Source organism: Lepisma saccharinum, chromosome 25, assembly GCF_977018435.1.
Source record: "Lepisma saccharinum chromosome 25, izLepSacc3.1, whole genome shotgun sequence".
NCBI classification, from domain to species: domain Eukaryota; kingdom Metazoa; phylum Arthropoda; class Insecta; order Zygentoma; family Lepismatidae; genus Lepisma; species Lepisma saccharinum.
In genome coordinates, this window is record NC_139253.1 from 53,637,903 (window position 1) to 53,660,169 (window position 22,267).

Genomic DNA, 22,267 nt, shown 5'->3' on the forward strand with positions numbered 1-22,267 from the left:
ACCACACTGTGTAAATGTTATGATTATTTTCATTCATTGATGTATGTACGTGGATGGATCAGAAAAAAAGGTTACAATAAGCATTCTGTGAACGCACGAAATAGCAGGTAACTAATTGGTTTATCCAGAGGTGCAACAGATGGCGTAGCGAGTTTCGACAATTTTACGTTTACCGTCAGTAGTATAGTAGCCGATGCAATGGTGAGACCCTTGCAGTATTGGTCTGTCTTGGAAGTACGAAGTGGCATACGCTTCTTGTTGGCGAGAAATGTTTCAGCAGCAGCAAACTGCCATAGTGCACATAAAGGACATCCAAGTTCGGCAACAACAGATTTGAATACGGCGCGAGTGGACGAAATGATTAAGGTGGAAAGTGTGGAACCATCCCCCATACAGCCCATACTTGGCCCCCAGTTACTTTTACCTTTTTCCCCAGCTGAAAGCACACTTGTCTGGAACACTGTTCTCATCCGACGATGACGTCCAGGCAGCTGCCACGAAGTGGTTCAATGAGCAGGGACATGATTTCTACCAAGATGGCATCAACAAGTTGGCCCATAGGTCTGATAAATGTCTCAGTCGCCTTGGTGATTACGTGGAAAAGTGATGTGTGTGTAGCCTTCTTAGAATACATCATAAATTCATACAAGGTCATATTGTGTTTCTCTCATTTGTTGATGTAACCTTTTTTCTGATCCATCCATGTATATAAAGCATATTCTGAGATCAAAAGAGATTTTCATAAAATGGTGTGTAAATCCAAAATTTGAATTAAAGACTATATTCTATACAAAATAACAATTTTCATTTTAATAGCACATTCCCAATCTTCACCTATGTTAAGGAAGAAAAAAGATTTTCAGGCTTGGTGGTATCTGAGCATATAGTATTGTGTACAGAAAATCTGTATTTAAATTGTGTGTTGGATAGAGGACCTTCAAATACTTTCAAAACACTGATGAAAATGTCTGGGAAATTCTCTTCAAGTACAGTCACAGTAGGAAAAATCATGTCCTTTAATGACAAACTACTACAAAATACTTAATTTCTGGAGCTAAAATTACAACCGAAACTTAATTAACATTGAAGAAAAGTAATACTTATACAATTACCAATCTTTTGTGTTACTTAACAAATTAATAACTTTAATACCATAAACAGATAATCACATTATAATAATCTTTTGAACCATCACCACATCGGATAATTTATCTTGACAAACAACCAATCAGTGATCAGAATGCTACAATTTAAAAGTAGCTGATAATTGTTCTGATCACTCAAAAAACATTCCTTCACTTTAATACTATAATCCTTCAATGCCCTTATAATAATTAAAATAAATTATTGGGCATGAAATGCTATTATATGTGTGAAACAGATACTTTAGGTTAACAGTCATTTTCTGGTGAGTTGCCCCTCCTTGCACCCCCCATCCCAGGACATCCAGGGCTTACACTGCTCATGCTAGGTGTACGGGGTGACTAGAAAGCACTACACACCATGATGAGCAGTAATGTCAGGCCAATCAGAAGACATTTCTATTTCAGTGAAGTAGGGTTTGAATTTCAGCAATGTTTGAAGGCATATTTCTCAAGAACCAAAACAAATATTGCCGAAATATCTTGCACATCTCATTTCTGTATCATTGTCCATAAAATGAATAAATTTAAAACATATATCACATTCATAGTGGAAATGTCCATTCAAAGGGTGAAAATCTATAAGTATGCTGGATATCTTTATTTTGCATATCTACATAGTCTAGCCATAAATACTGTTACACACTATTTTGTGAATAAGTACGAGGGTAACTATTTATATTTTGAGCCTTGGCAACACTGATTGAAGTTAGGCGCGATTTGACGTTTGCACGGAATTGTCTGGCATTATTGACCATAACGTACTTCAAATGTTTTATCAATAGCTTGATTTGTGTTGTTTATGTTGCCTTGGAGATTGCGCGATTTTCGACGTGGATTATCAAGACAAGAGTGCATCGATCAACTTACTTCCACATTTGGCGATGAAGCCCCATCCTTTGCCACTGTGAAACGCTGGTATAACGAATTTAATCGTGGCCACCATTCGCTCACCGACGAGATTCGCGAAGGTCGTCCAAAATCAGTTGTTGTTCAAGAAAACATTGATGCTGTGCAAAACATAATACTGCAAGATCGTCATGTGACATACTGAGAGATTGAGGCAACCATAGGCATTAGTTCCACCAGCATATATAAAATATTACATGATCATTTAGCTGTGAGAAAGGTATGTTCTAGTTGGATCCCACACAATTTGACAAAAACTCAAAAAGACGCTCGCGTCAATTGGTGCAAACAAATGCTCAATAAATACAATCGTGGTGCATCAAAAGACGTATACAAGATTGTAACAGGTGATGAATCATGGATATATGCATATGAGCCGGAACGTAAACAGCAGTCGACTGTATGAGTGTTTCAAGATGAACCCAATCCAACAAAAGTTGTTCGCGCTCGAAGCACATCGAAACAAATGGTCGCCTGTTTTTTCGGGAAAACTGGTCATGTGGCAACTGTGCCTTTAGAGGAACGTACAACGGTCAACTCTGAATGGTACACAACAATTTGTTTGCCAGAGGTCTTCGGTCAAATACGGAAAACAAACGCCGTCGGATCATTCTTCATCAAGACAATGCCAGCTGTCACACATCTCGTCTAACAACCGACTTTATGAACAGTCAAAAAATGGAATTGATGGGTCATCTACCGTACAGTTCTGATTTGGCACCCAATGACTTCTTCTTGTTCCCGAATGTCAAGAATAAATTGCGTGGACAACGATTTTCGTCGGTGGAATATGCCGTTGATGCGTTCAAAAACCATATTATGGAGGTGTCTCAAGAAGATTGGAAAAACTGCTTTGACAAATGGTTCGAACGAATGCAAAAGTGTATTGACCATAAAGGAGAATACTTTGAAAAACAATAAAGCAGTTTTCAATGCCAAATTCCTGTTTTTTCATTGTTAGGTTCAAAATATAAATAGTGACCCTCGTAGAATATGGTTTCAGATCTTTAAATTTTCTTTTAGTTTGTTACACTTGCATATATTGCACACAAATAACAACAATCAATTTTCAAAACGTCCACTTTTTGCTCTCACACAGGCTCGAAGTCTTTCTGGCCAGGCATCTGTTGCAGCACAGATGGTCTCGATGGAAAGTCCACCCCTGCTAGCTTTAGTTTCAATTATAGTGCCTCCCCTCTAGCACTGGCCATAGTTTGCAATCTAGGGTGTTGAAGTTAGGGCTATCAGATAGCCTTTCAATAGTGATGAAATCGAGTACACTGCTCTCTAGTCACCATCGCATCATCCTCGCCTTATGAGCTGGGGTAGAATCTTTCTAGAACCTCCAGGGTTCATTGGGAAACATTGTTTGGTTCAACATCATCAAGAGAGGGTCCAGGACACTTTTCACATACACTTTCACACTGATTTTTAAGCTCTTTTTACAAAAATGAAGCCTGGTGGAACCCTCATAGCTCACCCTCCACCAAACCATGACTTGGGAGGGCTGGTGGCATCTCTGAACTTTGGGAACTCTCTCACGAACTTCTCAAAAACTTGAAGCATACACCCGTTCATTTTGACGGTTAAAAGTTTCTTCAGTGGTGAACACTTGTTCTTCAGTTAAGAGAATCCACCAATGCCCATTGTCTGTGTACTGCAGCAGGAGCCTTCTCGATTTCACTTGCCTCTACTTATTTAGGTGTGTCATCAGGAAATGCCCAGTACTCCACTGGTAAGCTCTAAGTCAAAGGTCTTCATTAAGTACCCTGGACATTGATTGTTGTGAAATGTTTAGCTTCCAAGGCATTATCATTTGCTTCCGGATGGGATTTCGGCGGACATGAGCCACCACTGCTTTAACAGCCGCCGCTGTTCATACAGTGTGACATCAAACAACTCTTGGGTAGTCTTTCACACTACCAGTCTCGGTGAATCTCTGGATTGTGCAATATACAAACCTTTTGTTGATCTTCAGGGTTTTTAGAGGCTGCAAAATCTCAGTGGGTGACTTTACAACCAGAGAGCAATTATGACTACTCTGTTTTCATATTAGCCCTGCTCCATGCTAAGCACAAGAAGATACATGCTTATTCTCTCACAGTTAAACACATAATGATTAGAAGTGAGCTTCAGCACAAGCATGGTTCATGAGCTGGATGTACAGTCAAAGTCGAAAATTTGTAACAGTATTTATGGCCACGCTGTGTACATATGTTGCTACAGGAATTTTGTAGCGAAGCTACAACCATAGGGCAACCACAAGGAAAAGAACCTTCGACCAAAAGTCTCCGTGCACCTTTCCCTCCATCGGTTCAACTCTGACCATAAGGAAGCATAATCCACTCTGCCCCTCCATGCACAGAAATTGCGGGTGTGTACAGGTTATTTTGCTGTGATTCCACTATACAGCTACAATTTTAAAAATGTAGCACAGCTACAGCTACAAATGTTGTAGTTAGATACAATAGTGTAGCACCACTACAAGTAGCATGCTACTTCCGACCCCTGCAACCAATCATTATTGTTATGGCAGAATCCCTTGCCAATGAAGTAGGGATAAAAAACTTGACCTACTGCTGAAACAATGCCTGATATCAGTCATATTATCAAACAACTGATGTTCCATTGTATGTTAATCATGATGCCAGTAGCAGTGTGATAATTTTAAATTGGGTTACATAAAATTGACTCATGCAAAGCAAATACATCACTGTCTAAAAAACACTCATATTCATACTTGTTCTCTCTCACACAAACACACAATCCCATGCATGCATCATGGATTATATCTACCACAGTTCTCATGGACAAGATTTGAGGAAGAGTATTGTCAAGGAAAGCACAAGACTTCATAAATCCATAGATGGCTCATATTTTCTTTTTGTAAATCACTAAAAAATTGTTACTTTGCATATCTAAATATACAACGTGTCCATAAATATACTGTCATACTTTAAAGTAATATTACGTCACTTTGGATAATCGTATTTAAATGAAATTGGTGACATTTGAAAGAAAAACTCAAATATTTTATTTTACAACTCATAGACACTGAATGTGGTCCCCACGAGTGGCCCTGCAGACATCAAGGCGATATTCCCATTCATGCCACACACACTCCAACATATCCACAGGGATGGACTGGATTGCAGAAGTGATGCGAATTTGCAGTTCTTGCAGGTTTTGAGGCAATGGGGGTACATAGACACAATCTTTTATGTAACCCCATAAAAAAAGTCACAGACCGTCAAGTCAGGTGACCTCGGCGGCCAATTGTAGAAGACATTATCATCATTTCCGGCACATACAATCCATCTTCCTGGAAGCCGCTCATTCAGATGTTTCCGAACATGTAAATGCCAGTGAGGAGGTGCTCCATCTTGTTGAAAAATAAATTCATTGCCTTCATTTTCTTCCAATTGTGGAAATAACCATTCAATGAGCATGTCAAGATAAGCTGGACCTTTCACAGTGGCCTCTCGAAAAGAAAATGGGCCATAGACTTGACGTTTCGTTACGGCACAAAAGACATTCACTTTAGGGGAGTCTCTTTCAACTTTCAAAATTGCAAGTGGATTCTCACTCTCCAAATCCTTACATTATGTCTGTTCACTTTTCCACCAACGTGGAATGTTACCTCATCACTGAAAATTTTTTTTCCTCACAGATTTTGAAAACTTCGCCTATAAGCACGCTGAACCTGCACCAAACTCTGCGTGGAATGATATTCTAAAACACACCAACTACATTCTTAAATCTTCTGTAATAACAACACAATTTTAAAGGAAAACATTCACATGTAACTTGCCTGCCTGCTAAATATCCAACAATGAACCCACATCGTCCATTGTTGTCATGAGTGAATTTATTTCAGTTTCTATGTTTGATCTCGTTCATTGTTGTCCATTGCTGATATTGGTGTCCATTGTTGACATGCACAAAAATATTTGAGTTTTTCTATCAAATGTCACCAATTTCATTTAAATACGATTATCCAAAGCGACGTAATACCACTTTAAAGTATGACAGTATATTTATGGACACGGTGTATTTTAAATTCTGCTCAGCATTATGTATACATATGAATATAATTTTTATGTATCTGTAATAAAACTATTTGTCAGAAACTGATAATATTGGGAGATTTTCTAAGTAGATTAAATTTGAATACCCTGTAATACAGGGTGAGTCAAAAGTCCCTGACCACCCCTCATAAAATGAAAGTGAGTGTAGATTGTAGAAATTGGTCATGGTAGTAATATGTTAGGCCTAGGGGGGGAAACCTTTTGGTGCATGTCATGACAACGTCCGTCATCTTGGTGACCACAATCTTGGATCCAATTTCATTTCTTTAAATGGGAAGGAGGCATGTGGGGTATGGTTTCGGGCTAGAATTTCACCAGGAATTCAGTGGTGAAGTCAGATTTATGAAAACTTTAATGATAAGGAAGTTATGTGCACATGAAAGTTACACAATGTGTTCAATATGCTGTCCTCCTTGTGCTATGCGCATGTTGAGATGGCTCACCCATGCTCCGTGGACACGGAGCAATATCTCAGGTGTGATTGGTGCACAGGCATCCAGTATCCGTTGTTCCAAGTGAGCCATATCCCAAATCTTTTCGGCATACACAATTGACTTCACATGACCCCACAGGTAAAAATCGAGTGGGGTCAACTCTGGTGACTGGGGAGGCCATTCCACTGGCCCACGTCAACCAATCCATCGACCAGGGAACTGGAGGTCCAGATAGTAACGAACCTGTTACCCATAATGAGGTGGTGACCCATCCTGCTGAAAATATGAGGGGAAGCTGCCATCCTCCGTCAAAACTTATGGTAAAATGTGTTCTTGTAACAACTGCAAGTAGCCCTCTGCATTTAAATTGTCATGAATGAAGAATGGGCCAATGATACGTGTCCCCCAGATCCCGGTTCACACCATAAGCTTCCCAGCACCAACCATATTGCTCGGATCTCTCCACAACAGGTTCTCGGAGGACCAATACCGCATATTCTGTTGATTCACTTCCCCATTCACATAAAAATTTGCTTGGTCAGAATGCAGAATATGCAGTACAAACTGTGGGTCCTGGCGAATTTGCTCCACAGCCCATTCACAAAACTGCATTCTCCTATCCGGGTCGTCCTCAGAGAGATAGTGCTGCAGCTGCAGCTTGTACGGGTGCCACTTAACCATCTTTAACAACCTGCAAATGGAACTCTGGCTGACACCACATCGCACAGACATTCGACGTGCCCTGCACTGCGAATACTTGGCAGTTCTGGGCCTACCAGATTGTAGCCTGTCCTGGGCTCTATCGCTCTCTTCGAACCTGGTTAGCAATTGAGACACTGGGTTCAATTCGTTGAAATCACGAGCTACAGAACTGGCACTTTTTTTATTAGTTCTACCCATTTTATTCCAATTTCACCTTCATTTTGTTAATTTTCTCTCCCCTGTTTATGCATATGTGCTTTGTCTCTGCCACTTTCCTCTCTATTTCATTTTCCATCTACTCCTTCATTATTACTTTCTTAATCCTGTTCCTATTTGTCAGCATATGCTCACTCAATGCTGTTCTTGGATCTTCCTCTTTGTCTCTCCTATGTTCTTTAATGCTTTCGTTGATGCTTCTCCCGGTCTCTCCTAAGTACTTGCTTCTACATCTACCTGCCATTGCCAATTCATCACTTTCCTTCTCTCCTATGTACTCATTAAACCATTTCTCAATGTTCTTTGGTGTTCTGTGTTAGATTATTTGCATGTACAAAAAGTGGTTATGCGAACCTTCAAGAAGAACATTCAAAATAGGTTATTTTAGGCACTATAAAACTTCATTAGTTTTGTCCTTTAATGACTCGCAGACATAACTTGTTATTTCTTATTTGCCTGAAAAGGAAAAAATAGGTTAAAAACCTAAAATCCGAAGTCTAGTTATCACTAATGTAGGCTTCACAACCAGCCTTGGCTCGTAACAGCCACATGGGATCTTTTCTAGTGCTTTTAATATAAGGTTGGGTTGTTTTTACGAAGTTTTTAACATGCTGAGTTTTTAAGTTGGGATATGGCAGATCTTTTATAAGTGTTTTTAACCTTAACCCTTAACCGAATCCTCATTCAACACTTCTTTTACGCGGCACTATGCTCTGTGCTTAGAAACATTCACGACCTGATGGAGGAGGCAGTTTGACCTCCAAAATGTTGTCCTAATAAGACTCCATACTCACTCACGTAAGTAGTTAAATTTATTAATACTATCTAACGTATTGATTTCCTTTAATAGTGAGTAATATGCACCAATCTACAATATGTTAGTCAGGGTGTCTACTATTTTGTGAAAACAAAATTCCCTGACTTTTCCAGGTTTTCCAGACCAAGAACAAAAATTTTCCAGACCAAGTTATTAGGGTAAGTAATGTACATGAACATTTATGTACAGTAGCAGTGATTATGGGAGTGTGTGTGTGGGGGGGTGGGGTTGTCCCCCTAATATTTACCCTACCAGTATGGTCTCTCAATGCTATCCCTCATCTACCAAGAAAAAATTAACTGTCCTTGCACCAACCTCAAAGTTTTGGCACCCAGTCAAAGATGAAATATATGCAAGAAAATGAGAGCACAAAACCTCTGTAGTACATCAGATTAATCTTTTCACCACAAAGCATATTTTAGCCTCTTGTACCTGTATATGTACAACATCTTGGTGACTGAATCAGACCCATATATTTCGGATCCAACAGGAGGCCTTAATGTAAATCAAATTCCTCCAGGTAAGATTAAAGATGAAATTGTTAATCTCAAGAAAATAGTGGAACTTTTAACAGAAGACTTGGCAAATATGAAGGCTGAAAATAGTGAACTGAAAATCAAGCTATTAAACCATGAGGACACTGGACACGCAAACGAAAGTAATAACGCAAATGAGTTTACTTGGAGGAAAGTTGTTCAAGGGAGGGCAAATAGACTCAAAAACCTAGACACAAAAAAGGACTTTACTTCAAATAACCTCTTTGATTTCTTGGAAGTTGAAGAAAATAAATTAGATATTTCAAAAACTGATCATGTGCCTTTGATAAATAGGATATCTAAAAATCCTTCATCACGGTCTAGATGTGCAGTGAATCGCAAAAAATCTAGTGGTAAAGTGAACCTAATTAGTGATAGTCATGGAAAAAACTTAGCAGGTATAATGAAGGAAAATCTAAAGGACATGCATGTGACTGGAATGGTAAAATCAGGGGCAAAACTAAATCAGGTTATGGAAAGCATTGACCAATCAAGTAGAGGAATGAACCTAAATGACTTTACAGTGATAATAGGGGGGGAGCAATGATGTCGCAAAGAATTTAGGAGATGATGCTACAAAAACTCTCCAAAAAAATCTGGCAAAGCTAACCCACACAAATGTAGTAGTGGTCAACTTACCATACAGATTAGATTTACCTGAATGGTCTGTAGTTAACTATGAAATAAGTCGAGTAAATGAGAAATACAAGACCATCTGTAAGCATTTCAAAAATGTATCAGTCGTAGATGTAAGTAAATTTAATAGGCCAGAGCATACAAGACATGGTCAACATTTAAATTGGGCTGGAAAAAATAGGTTAAGTAAAGAAATTAGTGAGGTAATACTGAGTATAATGAATAGAAATATGTATAATAGGAAGGAAAGCATAGCATTACCTGATATTTTATCACAACAGGGAAACGACTAGATTTAGCCAGGTCATGTAATAAAACCTGGCCTAGCTTGATGAAACAATCGTATAAATCTAATGCTAACAATATCACGTCCTTAGATATTAATGGACAATACGCAGTTGATGATGGAAATAGTGAAATGAATATCAATAAGCAATTCAAACAAGCAAGCAATGAAATAAATTCCAAAAATAATGTCCTAAGCTTGCTACACCAAAATATTACTAGTGAAACTTGGCCTATAACTATATCTACAAACCAATCTAACTTAAGTGTGACTAACAATATGATTAGTAAACCTGAATGTGCTCCTTCTTTATACTCTGAACGATCAGGTGTTAATTTTAGATTTGAGAATTCTCATGGGGAAGTTAGAGCATGTTGTTCTAACTCCCACACTCCATTGGATTTAAAGATAGGTTATCTCAATATACAGGGATTCGGCAAAAAACATGAAATTATTAATGATTTTGCTAATGAAAATAGTTTTGATGCGGTTTGTTTAAGTGAACATTGGTGCCATAAAAGTGAAATTTCCTTCAAAATACTAGATGACTTCTATCTGGTTAACAGTTATAGTAGGGAACAAATTCAACATGGTGGAGTGTCTATATATGTAAAAAATGCATTTGTACATGCTAGTCATAAGTTAGATCTTGAATTCCTCTGTAGTGAATTAAACTTTGAAGCCACAGGTTTACTTATTAGAGACCTCAAAATTGTAATAGTTGTGCTTTATAGATCACCAAATGGGGATCCTACTGTTTTTCTTGAAAAACTTGAGGAAATGTTAGATTTTTTCAGTAAGTCTCAATGGAAACACTTTAGTATCGTAATTGGTGGTGATCTAAACTCTCATTTTGATGTAACAGAAGATAAACAAAGTGTAACTGGATTTAAAAATCTGCTTAGGCAGTTTGACTTTAACTATATGAATAATAAACCCACTAGGGGTTCGGCATGCCTGGACAATATATTCACAAACATAAAAACATCTTGTTTAACATGTGATGTAACTGTATTTGCATACTCAGATCATGATTCTCCTTGGCTAAAAATACATAACTTAAAACCCTGTGATTGTAACTGTAAGGAATCTAAAATAGTGATCTCAAGACCAATAACGGATGATAAAATATTAAACTTCAGGAATTTGCTCTGTAATATAAACTGGCTAGATCTGTTAAGTAAACCTCAGTCCTTGGATACAGAACACACATTGGCTTATGTAACATTTGAAAAGTTTCTAACGGTATTTTTAGATATTTATGATAGGAGTATTCCCCAGAAAAGGTGTAAAGTTAGTCTCAAAGTTAATAAGAAGAAAATAAAAAAAAAGAATGCTGATTGGTACACTCCTAAGTTAGCCGGTATGAAATGTAGGGTTTTACTATACTTAGATTTATTTAAGAGGGATAAGACAGATCAGGCTAAATCAATCTACCTGAGGGCAAGAAAGGAATACAAATTGGCTATAAATGAATCAAAGAAATTGTATAATCTAACTAATATTGAGGCATCCAGGAATAAATGCAAGACTGCCTGGAAATTAATTAATTCGATTGCTAAATACAGCAAAAGAGATGTTATAGAAATCTCCCCTAATGACTTTAATAAATTTTGTATTAATTCTGTTGAGGAAATTCGTAACAACATTGTACGACCCTCTGAAACAGTTTCTGACTTACTTGAACAGTATAGCGTAAGACATTCTGAAATAAAATTTGTTTTTTCTGAAATAACTCCAGAGATAATTATAGATGTTGTGAAAAAGCTGAAACCATCAGATAGTGTAGATATCTATGATTTATCCAGTAATCTTGTGAAAAAAATAATAGATTCTATAATTCTTCCACTGACCTCTTGTATAAATATATGTCTTAGGGAAGGAACATTTCCAAATGTATTGAAATTATCAAGGGTTGTACCAATTTATAAAAAAGGTGAGAAAAATTGTTTAGCTAGCTACCGTCCCATCTCACTGACTCCAGTGTTTTCAAAAGTTTTAGAATCAATTATGCATTCTCAATTATGCAATTACTTGGACCATAATAACTTAATTTGCAAATCACAGTTTGGTTTCAGGAAGGGTAAGTCAACAATTGATGCCATGGACTCACTAGTCAAAAATGTACTTAAGGCTTTTGAAACTAAGGACTTTGCTCAGGCCTCTTTCTGTGACCTGAGCAGGGCTTTTGATTGTGTAGAACACACTTCACTTTTAAAAAAGATTAAATACTATGGCATTGGTGGTACAGATCTTAAACTATTTCATTCATACCTTCAGAACCGTAAACAAATTGTCTGCATAGGAATGGAGAGGTCAAATGTAGCCGAGGTCAAATGCGGTGTACCTCAAGGTTCGGTTCTTGGGCCTTTATTGTTTGCTCTCATGATGAATGATTTACCATTTTGCGTCACTGCTCACACAATACTATATGCAGATGATACTACCTTCTTTAATGCCAGCTCTGACCTTAACACTCTTAAAGGCATAACTGATAATACCCTGTATCAATCTTCTTTATGGTTCAGAGCTAATGGTTTCTTGCTGAATGAAAGTAAAACTCAGCATATGTTTTTCAGTCTTAGAGGCATCCCGATCGACAATAGCTCAGACAATGTGAAATTTCTAGGTATTGTCATTGATAATAAATTATCATGGGAACCACATATTAAATACATAACTGCCAAGCTATCCAGGGTTATATATTTGTTAAGGAATCTAAACAGTCATGTACCTGAAGATTACGTAAGATCAGCTTACTTCGCTTTCTTTCAAAGCATTATTTCATATGGAATTTTACTTTGGGGGAACTGCAGTTATGTACAAGAAATTTTAATACTGCAGAAAAAAGCCGTGAGAATAATTACCAACTCACACAAATTAGTTCATTGTAAGCCACTGTTCATTAAGTTAAAATTTATGACTGTGATAAATCTATATATTTACACTGTGCTGTTGTATGTAAAGAAAAATTTGCCACAGCTACAAAGTAGACAAGATGTACATTCCTATACTACAAGAAACAGCAGGCGTATAAATATACCCTATCACAGACTCTCAAAATCCCTGAATAGTTATGAAGCTCTAGGATTAAGACTATTTAATAAGCTACCTCTTGATGTGACAAATATGCCTATGAATGTATTTAAACGTAAACTGTATGCCTGGTTAGTTGCTACACCATTGTACTCAACTCAAGAATTTCTTGAAATTAAAAATATTGTATTTTAGTGCACCTTAACATAAAATGGGTTATAATTTTATATTATTTTATAATATATTTCACATGTATTATGTTCTTGACGTTGTCTATTGCTGTACAAGCTTAATGACAATAAAATATTATTATTATTATTATTATTATTATTATTATTATTATTAGCAAGCTTTCATTATCACATTATGTGGAATTATTGATGGCCTCCCTTCACCCCTTATAGCCATCCGATCCACCCACACATTATAAAATAATAGTTTTACCAATTTTTTGGAGTTAATTTATTTCCATAACAAATCAGTAGTCACAAGAAAAATATTATATATGTTTATAAACTGAATGTAATTTTTGCATAATTAATTTTCTTCCTTTAAAATAAATGCACAATTTGAATACTTGAAATGTTTTTCTATCATAAATGTAGAATTGGCATTCACTAACATGTGAAAGTTTCAAAATAACACATTACTCGAAAAAATACAACTACACTATTTTCTTCTTTAATGCTTCCATCTTTTCATCAACTTCTTCGATTTCCTTTGCAGATCTCTCAAGGATTTTAGCTTTCTTTATACTCAGTTCTTTCAGTTCTGCCATACTTCTTATCATCTCTTCTAAATGGGTCTTCTGAGTTTCTGTTGTATCATGCTTCCTTCCACTTTCCATTTGTATTCCTTGCTGCATGGATTAAAGATTTTGTTATAGCGACTTTTTCATCCCCTCCATAACTTACAATTGCATCATGTATACATCGTTGGGCAATAAGTGAGTCCTCACCAAGATTATCCACAAGGCATTGCTTATTTACAGAGAAACTGCACTCAACAGAAGCATTCCCATGTGAAGGACTTAAAATCTTCTGGACAAACAGTATAAAGACACTGTTGTTACAGTCTTCAAGAACTGTCATCCACATCTGATCCAGCCGATCAACAGCAATGTCAAAATTTTTCATTCTTGTAATGCCAGATTTACTTGGTCTTCACCTACTTTTCCCTCCAAAACAGATGCAGGAGAGAGACATGCTGCACCATATGTGAGCCTATATTTCAATGGTGATCTCATACATATCTTCTTACACAAACATTGTAATATTTTCAGACAATCTTCATGAAAATGTAACACCTGAACGTCAGATAGTTTTGCAGATCTAAATGCTGCTCGGGTTGCAAATCCAATGTCAACTTCTTTTGCAGAACGCACATTCTGGATCAGTAAGATTTAGTTTCAAAAGATGTTCAGAACTTACAGCTTCAAGCAGAATGCACTTCTTTATAAACCTGGACATAAGGGATTTCAGTAGCTTCAGCAAATGTTCATAAAGGAAAGGCATCATTGGTGAATCAAGACTGAAACCTGACAAGAAAGGGTTCTATATCAGCTGCAATAGTCTGAAAGAAAGCTAGCCTGACTGGCAACAGAGGATTGCTCACTTTTGACTTAATAGTTTTAAAGCTTTCATACCTTGGTTGTTCCTTGGTACACTTCGCAACATCTTATTTGACCGCCCTGAAAAATTTTAAAGTTCGGAATTCGTAAATTTTGCAGCATAGCGCTTCAGAACCAACTAAGAGTAGCCAACTTTGCAACATTTCTTCTTCCTGAATGAAAACGCTCGTGGTTTTTTTTTCATACTTTCACATTCCATAAAGTAAAGATACCCTAAAGCAGTAATAAAATATATGAGAAGACAAAAAAATGTTAAGTAGAAATACGAATGTTGAAATTATTTCAAGATTCTTCGTTCTGAATTTGAAAATAGGAAAATGTATGTGCATTGTGAAACACTGAACAGGTTCTCATCCACCTGGAAAAATTTGCGGTCACATTTCAATGTAAGGAGGCATATTTATGATGATTTTATGCGAAATGTTTAGTAAAGATACCTTGCACAACACCAAACGATTCTGCAAAATGTGTCTTTTCCTTGGTTCTTGGCGAAAAATGGTTCGAAACTCCGGCACAATGTTGCTTCAACTGAGATTAACGTGTTTTACTGAGATTTCTGTTAGCAATCTCCGGGAGTAGTTGGTTAGCTGACAGCACTTTAATGTTTTTACTGTTTTCGTCAAGATCGAAACATCGTAGGTTCAAATCCCACCCTTTCCTTATTATTTTTTCCTTTTTATTTACCGAGTACGAACTGTTCTAATAACGTAATATAATATTATATGATATTACTGTAAATATTTATGCGATGCATGCTCAGTGGCGGCGATTGGGTTTCAAAACTGATGGGGCAAGGTGGGGGAGGGCAAGGACAGTTTCTTTCCCTTGGTAGATAATGTTTAGCATAGTGCTGGGTCATCTGCCCCTCCACACTCCATAATCGTCGCCACTGTGCATGCCTCAAGTAATGCTTCTACTAATGTTTTTAATCTTTCAGTGATTGGTAGGTAAATTGAGAGTATTTGAAAATAAGATCCTTAGGAAAATCTTTGGACCTAAAAGGGATGAGGAGACAGGTGAGTGGAGAAGGTTACATAATTTAGAACTACATAATTTGTATTCGTGTCCAGATATTATTAGAATAATTAAATCAAGAAGACTTAGGTGGGCAGGCCATGTGGCACGAATGGGAGAGGAAAGAGGAGTTTACAGGATTCTTGTTGGGAAACCTGATGGTAAGAGACCTGTAGGAAGGCCAAGAAGAAGATGGAGGGACAACGTTGAGATGGACCTAAGGGAAATCGGTAGGGATGGAAAAGAGTATATAGATCTTGCTCAAGATAGGGAAACATGGAAGGCCTGTGTTGCTGCAGCCATGAACCTTCGGGTTTAAGAAGGCTAGAGAGTTAGTTAGTTAGTTAGTGATTGGTAGGATTTTAGGAAATACTTTTTCTTTCATTCAGCTGTTATAAGTTAACACATATTAAAACTTACATGTCAACTTTCTGCATCCGGAAATGCTGGACATAAATCGCATAAATATCAACGGAAATATCCAAGAAACGTAGATATGCATTGTCGTCCAAAGCCGTATACTTCCCAAAAAATATTTTGCAAAGAAGTAGGTTTGAACCCATGACCTTCCTTTCCATAAGCAAACGATCCCCCTACAGCACGCGGTTCATATTATTTTATGTACTCGGTTCGGATCCCACTTTAAACTGTAGGTCCAGTCCCGATTAGCCTTACTATGCATAAAGTTGACTTAAAACACCAAATCAACCAATTCATCTCCTTTCAGAGTGGGCCTTCTATGATATTGTAGTCGGCCAGCATCCGAAAATACAGTTCTGCTTCGCGTATACCAGAGTGTAATTGCATTTAATATTGTGACTAATTTTACTTTAAAACTACAGATTAAATCGATAATAGTGTCCAGAAAAAGAACCTCAAAGTAGATCTTCACACAAAGTATTTTAATCCATTGCCAAACGTTTCAGTTAAGAATAATATTACGTATGCTTTTCCATTGACCGTATTTTCGATTCATGGTAAATTTGCTAAAAGGACCATGTCAAGAAATCTAAATATGTAAGTTTTACTAGTAAATGCATTTAAAATGCACGAAACAACAGGGGAGGAGAAAAATAAACCTCAAAAATAAGTCAAAATGCAACAAAAACTGATAAAATACTGACCAATAAACTAAAAGCCAAAAAAGGCCGAAAAATGCAACAAAAAATGTAAAATAGAAAGTGTTTTCCGGCTCTAACTGAAGGGAGACGGACATGATATCAGGTTTAGCATTGTTTTTAAGGGTCAGAAAAAAAGTTGATTTTTCATCAACTTCCGGACCCTAAGTAGTAATTATGACCATTGAAAAAGTTGAAGGTAACTTACTTAAAATTTTCTTGCTGAGGGAACGTATCGTCCCATATCTCCACTTCATAATAAAGAAAAACATCAAGTTTATATTTCGAAAATGACTTGGATTTTTCCACCACGAAAATATGTTTTTCATAGTTTGAAGTTCGTTAGTATTAGCTTTCAAGGTTTCAATTGTTTTAATTTCACACATATTTTATATTTCATACTTTCCTCTCTCTTTTCATACAGTCTTTGGAAAAAAGCTGAAGTTTCTTGTCAAACGGGGTCTGGTTCAAATGACTCCTTTTCGCTCTCCTGTTCCCACTTTAAACAAACAACAAAATACTTTGTAACTAAACGATTGCTTGTTCAAAACACGGAATGTTTACACAATTTACAAAATATGACAAAACGCCAACATACATGTTCATCATTTTTCCCTTTCAAGTTTCTCGATTTTATCTGAATTCGTTTCCCCATGAAAATTGCCATGAGGAAATTATAGATATGACTTTATGTGTGAATTGGTTTCTTCAAACTGGTAGCAAATTTTAACGTGAGCTATCTGGAGAAGAGGTAGCGTGCTTGATTCTTACGAGGGAGGTCGAAGGTTCGATTCTCCACCTAGGCAGGATTTTTTTCAGGAGTATATCGTTGGGTGTAAAGTTTATCCACCGTGCTAAGAAGTTAACATTGGTCTCTGTATTTCACGAGAGGAAAGGAAATAGTAAGAGAAAGTTATTTCGATGATAGGAGGAAGTCACATGCCACGAGGAATGCGCAGAATCAAGTTACATAGAGCTAAGTCTGTAATGGTGGTTTCGAATATTGCAAAGTTAGTGCGGAAAGTTTGTTATATCTGATACTCGTACTTTCTGTTCAAAGAAGACAAACATTTTAGATACAAAGCAGTGACGAATTAACGATCATTATGAGGTTTTGAATTTTTTTTTTGTCACTCACTATATAAATACTTATTAGTAGTTTCTTATCGAATCGGCCTCCGTCGCAATAACAATTTATTTATGTTAATTAGTATTGACAACAGTCATTACGAAGGAACGGACATAAAATTACCAATCTTAGCAATTTGAACTCATTAAATTCTCTCCTTCGTTACAGTACTGCACTACATCACTACTTAACATAACAGTATATCTTTCTTTAGTATATCGAAATCAAATAATTAATATTTTAGGTGTCAGTGAAGAACAAACAATACATAACTTAAATAACATTACATTTTGCATCCTGAATACGTATATGTGATTTGTGAATTAATCATGATGTGTGTGTTAACACGACATATGAACAATAACTAAAAAAGAAAAGTTTTAACTTTAAATCCTGGAAATCTCCAACTTCTAAGGGGAAATATGAGCAGAAGGGACGTCCCTCAAGTGTGCATCGGATTCATTTTTTAAATATTCTAATATCAACAGTATCTGTTCAGCAAACTAAAAAAGAAAAAAAAGGGAGAGGAGAGGGTGGGATTTGAACCCGCTACCTTTCACGCTTGATGAAAAATATGAATAGTAGCGCCTAACCAACTGCTCTACGTTAACTTAAACACGTTATACCCTTAAAAACATGTTGACGTTTATGAAGACTCCCACCTTCCTGTGTTTCAAGCACATTTTCTCGACAAGTCGTGCAAAATATATGTTTTTGAGAACTGTTCGATATTATGCAAGGTATTGTAAATAAAATGTCCCATAAACTCCTCACAAATTTGCTTCTTTCTGCACAAACGTGATGGCAATTTCCTCCAGGTGGAGAAAAACTCTATTCAGTGTTTCAAACCCCCCCCCCCCAAATTTCAAGTCGAGCAAGCAGAATCGTAAATATCCTTCAAGGTTCTTTTTCCAATTTATTATATCTGTTTGATTGTGTATTATAATAGCGGTTTATAGTTTCTAAGTTCATGGAAAGTGTTAAATTGAAAACCTATCACCGCAGCGTTTTTCTTCTAGTGGAAGGACTTACTCAAAGTTGGCTACTCTCACCTGGAACTGAAGTGCAATGTTGCTAAGTTTACGATTTCTGGACTTAGAATTCTTTCGGGGCGGTCAAATAAGATGTTGCGAAGTGTACCAGAAACTCTGTCAGCAAAGGTTTTCTGAAATGGTAAAAGGTACTGTGCCTTTTCCACCACACTTCCATTGTCTAACCACTGAATTGGACAAAACTTTTTTGGAAAAAACTTTTGATCCTGTAATTCTTGTGAAATCTGCTCTCAGAGCTGGAACATTTTTAAATAAATTGTACACTGCTCTTAAGAGTACCACTCCACTATGTTCCAACCAGAAATCTGAAAAGATGCTTTGAAAGCACCATGAAGAACACGAAGTCCGCAGCTTCCAATTTCCAGCAATGTTGTACTTTCTGGCTCATTAATAGTTATGTTTTCCTTGAAAAAAGGTAAGACATTTTCAGTCAACTGCTGGTCCATCCATGGATATTTGCACTATGTTTTTCAAATTGATATCTTTTACACCTTCTTGAAATGCCAGGAGCAAGTCACTAGCTTTGGTATGGTATGGCCCAGAAACATTTTTTTTTTTTTCAGAAAAATAGTAAATTTCCCTGACTTTTCCAGAAAAATAAAATTCAATGACTTTTCCAGCTTTACCAGACTGGTAGACACCCTGTTAGTTATCATTGTCTGTAAATAATGTTATTACATCCTTTCAGCATTTTTCAACTGAATGCTTATTCTGAAGACATCTAAAACTAACAGAGAAGTTGTTGCTTAAATTGTTGTTCATGGGAGAGTAAAGAAATTGTCTTTAAAATAGATTAAAAATTAATTTATTTCAATTTTCATCATTACATGAAGAAAATTCACCTGCTAATTTTCTACCACCTCATGAGAATCCAATGTTTCTACATAAAATGTGTAATTTTAGTACAAAAATAGCATTTTAATTTTGGCCTCAAGGGCTCCCCCTCTCATAAAACATTCACTTTTAGACAAGAATTTTAAATTTAAATAATTCAAATACAGTATATATCAAAATAATAGAAATTTCTTCCCTGTTTAGTAGACAATATCAGTGAAAATACTGATACAAAAAGGTCAGCCTCTGTGGCTAGTGGTTGCATGACCTTGTAGTTGGTGGTGGGGCTTGCATGCTCTGATGATTTGCTAGGCTATACCAGCGGTAGCATAGCTACTGGTAGGGTCTCCCAAGCTGGGCAGGCTAGTGAGGAGGAGCCAGACTAAGAAGCAACCTACTGGTCAACGGCTCCAAAGGCGAAGAAAATGGATGGTCATCTCAACAGCTGAGGAAGCAGAGGAACCTGCTACCCCCTCTCGGGTATGGTACTAAATATTGTTATTTACCATGGCTATAGAAATATCTTAATCTCAGGGGATAGGTTCTTTATTCGAGAATTCCTAATAAGAAAGTGTTTTATAGCCAAGAGCATATAGTTAAATGCGGATCTATATATTCTGAAAACTGTACATAATACAGAGAAAAATATGTATAGTGAAGCTTGTATATACATAATATATATATGTTGATTAAAAAATACATAGGTTATATTCTTCTTATCTATATATATATGTATCATTGAAAGGAAATCTTTTTCTTCATCTTCTTCAAATAGAAATTGATTATCCTTCCAATAAGAAAGGCTTCTTCTTCTTTTCTATCTTTGATTTGGAAAAAGCTTCTTCTTCTTTTCTTCTCCTAATTTGGGAAAAGACTACTTCTTCTTTTCTTTCTTTGATTTGGGAAAAGGCTTCTTCTTCTTTTCTTCTCCTAATTTGGGAAAAGGCTTCTTCTTCTTTTCTATCTTTGATTTGCTCTCATAAGCTCTCCAAAACGATACAAATGTTGTCAACTGGCACACGGGTTGGGGGAAAAATCTGAATATAAAGTGGAGAAGGCACGTTGTAGACCTCTTTGTAAAGTGAAAAGAAGTTGTCGGTTGTGAGAAATAAAGGAACGAAAATGAGTGAAATAATAATGTTATTTACCATTCTCATGATTCCAGGTTGTCAGAATTAACTGTTATGAAAACTACAAATCCTGTTCAAATTGCTTCCCTGGTTACGTATGCAAGCACGCAGCCTGTGGAGTACTTCAGACACAGTCACTCGCGTTGAAACTCAGTCTCTTATGTATTGGGCGGCTGTCACAATTCTCTCTCTCAACTCTTCTTGGGAATCCTCTGGTGTGCTGTTGACTAACTTTTTCATGTGACCCTAAATGTAAAAGTCGCATGGTGTCAAATCCGGACTCCTCGCCGGCCAGGGGTCAGGCCGCCTCGACCAACCCATCTCATGGGATAATTGTTGTCGAGCCACTGCCGCACACCCCGGAAATAGTGGGCTGGGCAGCCATCATGTTGGTAAATCATACCCCTTTTTGTGGCGAGCGGCACATCCTCCAGCAGCATCGTCAATTCTTCCCTTAGCTTTTGTAGGTAATGCCGTTTAGGTTTTGTGGCAGATAGAATGGCCCGATCACATGATTGTGGATGATTCCCATTTAGTGAGAATTTTCTCTGGTGAGCCTTGTCTTTAGATTTTCTGCAGTTATGACCCTTAGGGGACCAAAAATGCGCATTATGAAAATTTGTAATACCATCGCGGTTGAATTTGGATTCGTCCGTCCACAGAATTCTTGTCAGATGATGGGTATCTACAACGCCCCTTCTCCGCTTGTTATTCAGATTTTTCCCCCAACCCGTGTGCCAGTTGACAACATTTGTATTGTTTTGGAGAGCTTATGAAACAAGGAAGCTTTTCCTAATTTTTACGCTAAGTGTGTTACCATTCTTTTGAGTAATCCTCTTTGATTTAAACAATAATTTCCAAATTTCTTCATGACGTGTGCTCCAATGACTGTTTTTTTCCTGTGGGTATGGGAATTTTGGGCATGAATTTTTTTCCCAGTAGTCACTCATTCGTCAGCTGTTAGCAACATGTCGATTAAGTGCTCAGGGTGTAGTAGTTTTTTCACAATTAGTAGTTTTTTAGTCGCAAGTCGGAATGTGTCATGAAAATCTACAAACTGCAATAACTCGAAACCCATTGATTTCCAACCCCCGGTGCATAGGGTCAAATTTGTTGCAAATGTGCTCTAGTATTACCCCTTTCCAGGAATAGGTCGAATTACCAATCACCCTGTATATATATGTGTGTGTGTGTGTGTATATATATATCGTAAACCCAAAGGATCATTACTTCTAGCTGGGAGTTGGATAGTTTCCCCACCCCTCTTGTCTTCTTCGTTCCAATATATATTCCTTTACTCTCTTTCCTGCTTGCTTTCCCTGCTTCTTTGCATTATACAGCAACCCAAGCTATACTTATATAAATATTAGGGGCAACTAAACTGACAGTAGCGCCACCTCCTATATAACGACCAAAGGGGAATAGGCCAGGATCGCTAACAGCAAGTGCTGCCTATGGCCTAGTGCATCTTAATAAGGAGCGCAACTGTAAGTGCTTCGGGGCATCTAATTGGACACAGCACCACCAAGGGACGGACAACCACAAAAGCTGACGATTT

The 22,267-nt window shown here is 37.1% G+C and overlaps 1 protein-coding gene across 1 annotated transcript in view; it reads right to left on the reverse strand.

The window, feature by feature from the left end:
* Positions 1 to 22,267, reverse strand: part of LOC145978788 (uncharacterized) — a 208,503-nt gene that overhangs the window by 167,076 nt on the left and 19,160 nt on the right. The window lies entirely within an intron of this gene.